The sequence below is a fragment of the Theropithecus gelada genome, chromosome 1, assembly GCF_003255815.1.
Source record: "Theropithecus gelada isolate Dixy chromosome 1, Tgel_1.0, whole genome shotgun sequence".
NCBI lineage: Eukaryota > Metazoa > Chordata > Mammalia > Primates > Cercopithecidae > Theropithecus > Theropithecus gelada.
In genome coordinates, this window is record NC_037668.1 from 70,416,229 (window position 1) to 70,424,549 (window position 8,321).

Here is an 8,321-nt window from a genome sequence, read left to right on the forward strand (position 1 = left end):
TATGGGAATATTGCCTCATCATAAATTGAAGAGCATCTGTATTAGGATATCATGGAAATAGGAAGACCAACAACTGATTAAATACCAATAATGTTAGAATGAGATTTTTGAAAACACGTTGAGGACAGTTTTGGGGGAATACAATCTTGTGTGCTAGTGTTGGCACGTTTTTAGATATTGTCTTGTGTTCTGTTGCCCAGTACTTTGAGTACTTAAGGATTATTTGTAAGGAACTACAGAGCCTGTACATCTCAAAAACTACCCAGAAAACTTGTAGCCAAGATCAAGGTTTAGAACCTGTTCTGCCAATCAGATGCACCAACATGAGACCTAGAGACATTGCTAGGAAGCTATGCAAACTCATTTTGCTAGCGAGGGTGGTCGCTGTGCTTTGGTGATACAACAGCAGGGATGATTTCCTCCTATCTGCCTCATGGGTTTTGATATTCACTGAGCCTGGTTCCCCAGCCTTAGCAATTGTGAGATAACCTGGTTTTTTTGTTTGTCCGTTTTTGTCTTCAGAAGGGAGGTGCCATTTGGAGCAGAGTGAACACAGGAGAGCAGGAAGTGAGGAAGAAAGCGACTGTGTCATAGTTTCTGTTGAACGTTGCACTGGAAGACCTAGGGCAGTACAGTTTAAAAAAAAAAAAAAAAGGAAGGATTTGGGAGAAATAATTGTCATGCATAGGTGATGCTAGCCACACGGAAAATCCAAAAGATCTTGTAGTCAAATTTGAGTGTTTATAATTGGCTAGTTGTGTTTCTGTATAGTAATGTCTAGAAAATAATGACATATTCTCGTGATACTATCAAGGAAAGGTAGTTAGGAGTGAATTTATGGATCTTCATGGAAGGGAGTAGAACAGTCAAATGACAATGGATTTTTTTGTCCTTGTTTATGGATATTAAGACTTGTCAGTTCATCCAGTGATTAAATGTATTTCACTTTTAAAGTCTTAGGGTTACTAGGCCAGGCGCAGTGGCTCACACATGTAATCCCAGCACTTTGGGAGGCGGAGGTGGGTGGATCACGAGGTCAAGAGATCGATACCATCCTGGCCTACATGGTGAAACCCCATCTCTACTAAAAATACAAAAATTAGCTGGGCGTGGTGGCAGGCACCTGTGGTCCCAGCTACTCAAGAGACTGAGGCAGGAGAATTGCTTGAACCCGGGAGGTGGAGGTTGCAGTGATCCTAGATTGCGCCCCTGCACTCCAGCCTGGTGACAGAGCAAGACTCTGTCTCAAAAAACTAATAATAATATAAATAAATAGATGAAGTCTTAGGGTTATTCTGGCGTGTCTTGGAAAGCAAACAGAAAGGGGCCTGAAGGGATGTTGAAGATTTAAAGAGAAAAAGATGTGAAGTAGTTGTCTTGGGAATGGGAAAACAAATATATGAGGGACATGCAGAATTGCCAGCAGGTGGAGAGTTGAATTTAACTAGGGCTTTGCCAGGTGAATTCAACGAAGGAAAGAGCAAAGGTATTGAGTGTGTATACAAACCTATATGGTATAGCCTATTGCTCCTAGGCTGCAAACCTATACAGCATGTAACTGCTGAATACAGGCAGTTATAACACAGTGGTAAATATTTGTGTGTCTAAGCGTAGAAGGGGTACAGAAGGCTGGACATGGTACCTCATGCCTGTAATCCCAGCATCTTGGGAGACCAGGAATTTGAGACCAACCTGGGTAAAATAGCAAGACCCCATCTCTGCGAAAGTTTCAAAGTTAGCCAGATATGGTGGCACATGCCTGTAGTCCCAGCTACTTGGAAGGCTAAGGAGGGTCGCTTGAGCCCAGGAGTTCAAGGCTGCAGAGCCATGATTGTACCACTGCATTCCATCCAACCTGGGCAACAAAGCAAGATTCTTTAAAAAAAAAAAAAAAAAAAAAAAATGAAAAATGAGAAAAGGTAGAGGAAAAAGGCCATATAAATGTTTCAAAAGAAACACCTGTACAGGGTACTTAACCATAGGTTGAACTTGCAAGACAAAAAGTTACTCTGGGTGATTGGTGAGTAAACGTGGAGGGCTAGAACATTACTGTACACTTATGCTACAAAAAGCACTTATAAAAGGTGTTTTCCATTTAACTTTTACCTTACAAACTAATTGCTTTCTTTTTTTTTTTTTGGGGGGGGGGCGGGTTGGGGGATGGAGTCTCACTGTGTCACCCAGGCTGGAGTGCAATGGCAGAGGCCTCCCAGGTTCAACCGATTCTCCTGCCTCAGCCGCCTTAGTAGCTGGGACTACAGGCACCTGCCACCACGCCCAGCTAAGTTTTGTGTTTTTAGTAGACGGTTTCACCATGTTGGTCAGGCTGGTCTCAAACTCCTGACCTCATGATCCACCCACTTCGGCCTCCCAAAGTGCTGGGATTACAGGTGTGAGCCACCGCACCCGGCCACAAACTAATTTTTAACAACTTTTTGACTCTTAAGTTAAAACTACAACTGTCTGAAAATACATCCTTATCTGTAAGCTTTCTTTAAAATTTTACCTTGTAGGTTCAGGGGGACGTTTGCTGTTTTGTTATTTAGGTAAACTTGTGATTCTCCATATCACTGTCTTTTACCTACACACTTGTCCCACTGAAAGGTCTTCAGGGGCAGTAACATGAATGGAATTTTCATCTCCTTTGATAACAATGATAACAGTGCCTTCTGGAATACCTCCTGAAGGACCTGTCTGGGGCTAACAGTTAAACGTTAACTTTTAAAAAACATATTAGGCAAACATTATTAAAGTGTCACGTAGTAAATACATAAACCATTAACAGTCATTATTATTACAAGCTGTATATAATTGTATGTGCTTTATGTGACTGGTAGTGCCGTAAATTTGTTTATACCAGCATCAGTACAAACATGAGTAATATGTTGCCCTATGACATTCCTATGGCAAGGACATCACTGGGCAGTAGGAATTTTTCAACTCAGTATCTTTTATTGATAGAAAGTATTTTACATGTGTACATGTGAGTATGTTACATGAATAGAATGTGATGATCAGGTCAGGGGTATATCACCTTGAGGTACACCTTGAGTATCATTTGTACATATTGGTAACACTTCAAGTTCTGTCTTCTAGCTATGTTGAAATTAGAGTACATTGTTACTAATATACAATACATAGTCACCCTACTGTGCTATAGAATATTGGGGCTTATTCTAACTATGTACCCACTAATCAACCTCTCTTTACCCACCCTCACACCCTTCCCAGCCTCTAGTATGTATTCTCTATCTCTGTGGGGTCAATTTTTTTTTCTTTTTTTTGAGACGGAATCTTGCTCTGTTGCCCAGGCTGGAGTACAGTGGCGCGATCTCGGCTCACTCCAACCTCTGCCTCCTGGGTTCAAGTGATTCTCCTGCCTCAACCTCCCAAGTAGCTGGGACTACAGGTGCCCACCACCACACCAGCTAATTTTGTGTTTTTAGTAGAGACGGGATTTCACCATGTTGGCCAGGCCGGTCTCAAACTCCTGACCTCAGGTGATGCACCCACCTCAGCCTCCCAAAGTGGTGGGATTACAGGCATGAGCCACCATGCCTGGCCTGGGATTAATTTTTTTTAGGTCCCACATAAGAGTAGGAACATGTGACATCTGTCTTTCTGTGCCTGACAGTACTTCATGTAACATGCCTCCATTTCCATTTATGTTGCTGCAAATGACATGATTTCATTCTTTTTTTTTTTTTTTTGAGACTGAGTCTCGCTCTGTCGCCCAGGCTGGAGTGCAGTGGCGCTATCTTGGCTCACTGCACGCTCTGCCTCCCGGGTTCACACCATTCTGCCTCAGCCTCCAGAGTAGCTAGCTGGCACTACAGGCGCCCACCACCACGCCTGGCTAATTTTTTTTGTATTTTTAGTAGAGACGGGGTTTCACCGTGTTAGCCAGGATGGTCTCAATCTCCTGACCTCGTGATCCGCCTGCCTCGGCCTCCCAAAGTGCTGGGATTGCAGGCGTGAGCCACCATGCCTGGCCGATTTCATTCTTTTTTAATGGCCAAATAGTATTACGTTGTGTATATATACCACATTTTCTTCATCTGGCAGTGGGTGCTTAGATAGACTCCCTCTTGGTTCTGTTTTATTTTTTTATTACTATTTTTTAAGACAATGTCTCATTCTGTTTCCCAGGCTGGAGTGTAGTGGCACCAGCCCAGCTCACTGCAGCAGACTCAAACTCATGGGGCTTAAGCAACCTTCCCAACTCAGCCTCCTGAGTAGCTGTGACTACAGGTGTGTGCCACCACACCTGGCTATTTTTTAAATTTTTTGTAGAGATGAGTTCTCCCTATGTTGCCTAGGCTGGTCTTGAACTCCAGAACTCAAGGAGTCCTCCCTCCTTGGCCTCCCAAAGTGCTGGGATTATAGGTGTGAGTCGCCACGCCTGACTGCTGCTATTGTCAATAGTGCTATGCTAAATGTGCAAATGGAGGCATCCCTTTGATACACAGACCCTTATTCCTTTGGGTAAATACCCAACATTGTGATTGCTATATTCTATGGTAGTTTTATTCATAATTTTTGAGGAATCTCCATACTGTTTTCCACAGTGGTTGTACCAGTTTATATTCCTACGAACAGTGTATAAGAATTCCCTTTTCTGTGCATCCTCACCAGCATCTGTTATTTTTTGATATTTTAATAATCACCATTCTTACTAGGGTAAGATCATATCTCATTATGGATTTGATTTGCATTTCCCTGGTGTCTAGTGGTGTTGAGCATTTTTCCATATACCTGTTGGCCATTTGAATATTTTCATGTGAGAAATGTCTTCATGTCCTTAGCCCACTTTTTAATGGGATTTTTTTATTATTATTATTTGAGTTCCTTGTATACTCTGGATATTAGTCCCTTGTCAGATGAATAGTTTACATATTTTCTCCCATTCAGTAGGTTTTCTCTTCACTCTGTTGTTTCCCTTTGTTGTGTAGAAGCTTTTTAGTTTAATATGGTCCCCATTTGTCTATTTTTAGTACAGTTGTGCTTTTGCATCCTTAGCCATGAAATCTTTGCCTGGACCAATGGTTTTTTTTTTTTTTAGAAACAAGGTCTCACTCCATCACTCAGGCTGGAGTGCAGTAGCATGATCACGGCTCACTGTAGCCTCCACCTCCCAGGCTCAAGCAATCCTTTTAATTTTTGTAGAGACACCGTTCTCCTGCCTCAGCCTCCCGAGTAGCTGGCACTACAGGTGCCCGCCACCACACCTGACTAATTTTTTGTATTTTTAGTAGAGATGGGGTTTCACCAAATTAGCCAGGATGGTCTCGATCTCCTGACATCGTGATCCGCCCGCCTTGGCCTACCAAGGTGCTGGGATTACAGGCGTCAGCCACTGCACGCGGCCAGCCTTCTAATATATTTTGAAGTCAAGTAAAGTGATGCGTCCAGGTTTTTTTTGTTTGTTTGTTTGTTTTTTGCTCGGGATTGCTTTGGCTATTCAGGCTCTTTTGTGGTTCCACATGAATTTTAGGATTGTTTTTTCTAATTCTGTGTAAAATGACATTGGTATTTTGATAGATATTGCATTGAATCTATAGATTGTTTTTGGGCAGTATTGTTAACAGTATTCTGATCCATGAGAATGTGGTGTCTCCATTTGTGTCCTCTTCAATGTCTTTTTTCAGTGTTTTGTAGTTTTGTTTGTAGAGATTTTTTGCCTCCTTGGTTATTTCTAGGTATTTTTTTTTTTATAGCTGTTGTAAGTGGGATTACCTTCTTGAGTTCTTTCTCAGCTAACTCATTATTGGTGTATAGAAACGCTATGGATTCTTACAAGTTTATTAAGTCTGGGCGTTTTTGATGGAGGCTTTAGGTTTTTCTAGATGTAAGATTATATCATCAGCATAGAGGGACAATTAGACTTCTTTTCCAATTCGGATGCCTTTTATTTCTTACTCTTACCTGATTTCACTGGCTAGGACTTTCACTACTGTACTGAGTAGGAATGGTGAATGTAGGCATCCTTGCCTTCTTCGAGATAGAGGAAAAGGTTGGCCAGGTGAAGTAGCACACACATGTAATCCCAGCACTTCGGGAGGCTGAGGCAGGAAGATCACTTGAGGCCAGGAGTTCAAGACCACCCTGGTCAACAGAGTGAGCCCGTCTCTACTAAAAAAAGGAAATTTAAAGAAACAAAATTTCCTGTCAAATGCTGTGGAAAATAAATTAGAAAATTTTAAAAATAAGACTTTCAGCTTTTCACCATACAGTATCATGTTGGCTATGGGGTTTGTCATATATGGCCTTTATTATTTTGAGATAAGTTCCTTCTGTTCCTAGTTTGTTTGGAGTTTTTATCATGAAGGGATGTTGAATTTTATCAAATGCTTTTTTTGTTGTTTTTTTTTTTATAAGACGAGGTCTCACTCTGTCGCCAGACTGGAGTGCAGAGGCGTGATCTCGGCTCACTGCCACCTCCGCCTCCCAGGTTCAAGTGATTCTCCTGCCTCAGCCTCCCAAGTAGCTGGAACTACAGGCGCATGCTACCACACCTGGCTACTTTTTGTGTTTTTAGTAGAGATGGGGTTTCACCATGTTGGCCAGGCTGGTCTCGAACTCCTGACCTCATGATCCGCCCGCCTCCGCCTCCCAGAGTGCTGTGATGACAGGCATGAGCCACCACACCCGGCCTATCCAGTGCTTTTTCTGTGTCTTATGAGATAAATGGGTTTTGCCCTTCATTCTTTTGATGTAATAATCACATTTATAGATTTCCCTTTTTTTTTTTTTTTTTTTTTTGAGACACAGTCTTTGTCGCCCAGGCTGGAGCGCAGTGTCATGATCTCTGCTCACTGCAACCTCCACCTCCAGGGTTCAAGCAATTCTCTTGCCTCAACCTCTTGAGTAGCTGGGATTATAGGCACCTGCCACCACACCAGGCTAATTTTTGTATTTTTAATAGAGGCGGGGTTTCACCATGTTGGCCAGGCTGGTCTCAAACTCCTGACCTTAAATGATCCACCCATGTCGGCCTCCCAAAGTGCAGGGCTTACAGGCATGAGCCACCATGCCTGGCCAATTTGCATATATTGAACCATCCTTGAATTCCTGGTGTAAATACCACTTGGTCTTTGTGTATTATCTTTTTGATGTGCTGTTGGAGTTAGTTTGTTAGTATTTTATTGAGGATTTTTATATCTGTGTTCATCAGAGATACTGGTCTGTAGTTTTTTTGTTGTGTGCCTCTCTGGTTTTTACTGCTGGCCTCGTGGAATGAGTCAGGGAGAGTTGCCTCCCTTTAACTTTCTATAATACTTTCCAGAGGATTGGTATTAGTTGTTTTCATATATTTGGTAGAATTTGGCTACATCTCCATGAGGTCCTGGGCTTTTCTTCGTAGGGAGATTTTTTTTGTGGTGGTTGTTGTTTTTTGAGATGGTGTCTTGCTCTGTAGCCCAGGCTGGAGTGCAGTGGTGCAATCTTGGCTCACTGCAACCTCTGTCTCCCAGGTTCAAGCAATTCTCCTGCCTTAGCCTCCCGAGTAGCTGGGATTACAGGCGTCTGCTACCACGCCCATCTAATTTTTGTACTTTTAGTAGAGGCGGGGTTTCACCATGTTGGCCAGGCTGGTCTTGAACTCCTGACCTCAGGTGATCTGTCCCCCCCTCAGCCTCCCAAAGTGCTGGGATGACAGGTGTGAGCCATGGCACCCGGCCAGTAGGGAGACTTTTAATTACTGATTCAATCTCATTACTTATTGGTCTCTACAGGTTTTCTGTTTTTCCTGATTCAGTTTTGGTAGGTTGCATGTTTCCAGGAATTTACCCATTTCCTCTAGGTTTTCCAGTTTGTTAATATATTGTTGTTCATAATAGTCTGATCTTTTGTATTTCTGTGGTATCAATTGTAATGTCTCCTTCTCATTTCTGATTTTGTTTATTTAGGTCTTCTCTTTTCTGGCTTAGTCTAGCTAGAGGTGTATTAATTTTATTTATCTTTTTAAAGAACCAACTTTTTTTTTCTTAATCCTTTGTATTTTTTTTTTTAAAACAGTCTTTATTTCATTTAGTTCTCTGATCTTAACTGCTTCTGCTCATTTGGGGCTTGGTTTGTTCTTGCTCTTTCACTTTCTTGGGGTGCATCTTTAGATTGTTTACTTAGAATCTTTCTACTTTGGATGTAGGCATTTATTACTGTTAGTTTTCCTCTTAGTAGTACTTTTGTACGTATCCAACAGGTTTTGGTGTGTTGTGTTTCTGTTTTCATTTCTTTCAAGAAATTTTTTTATTTCCATCTTAATTTCTTCATTGATCCAATGGTAGTTCAAAAGCATATTGTTTGATTTCCATGTATTCATA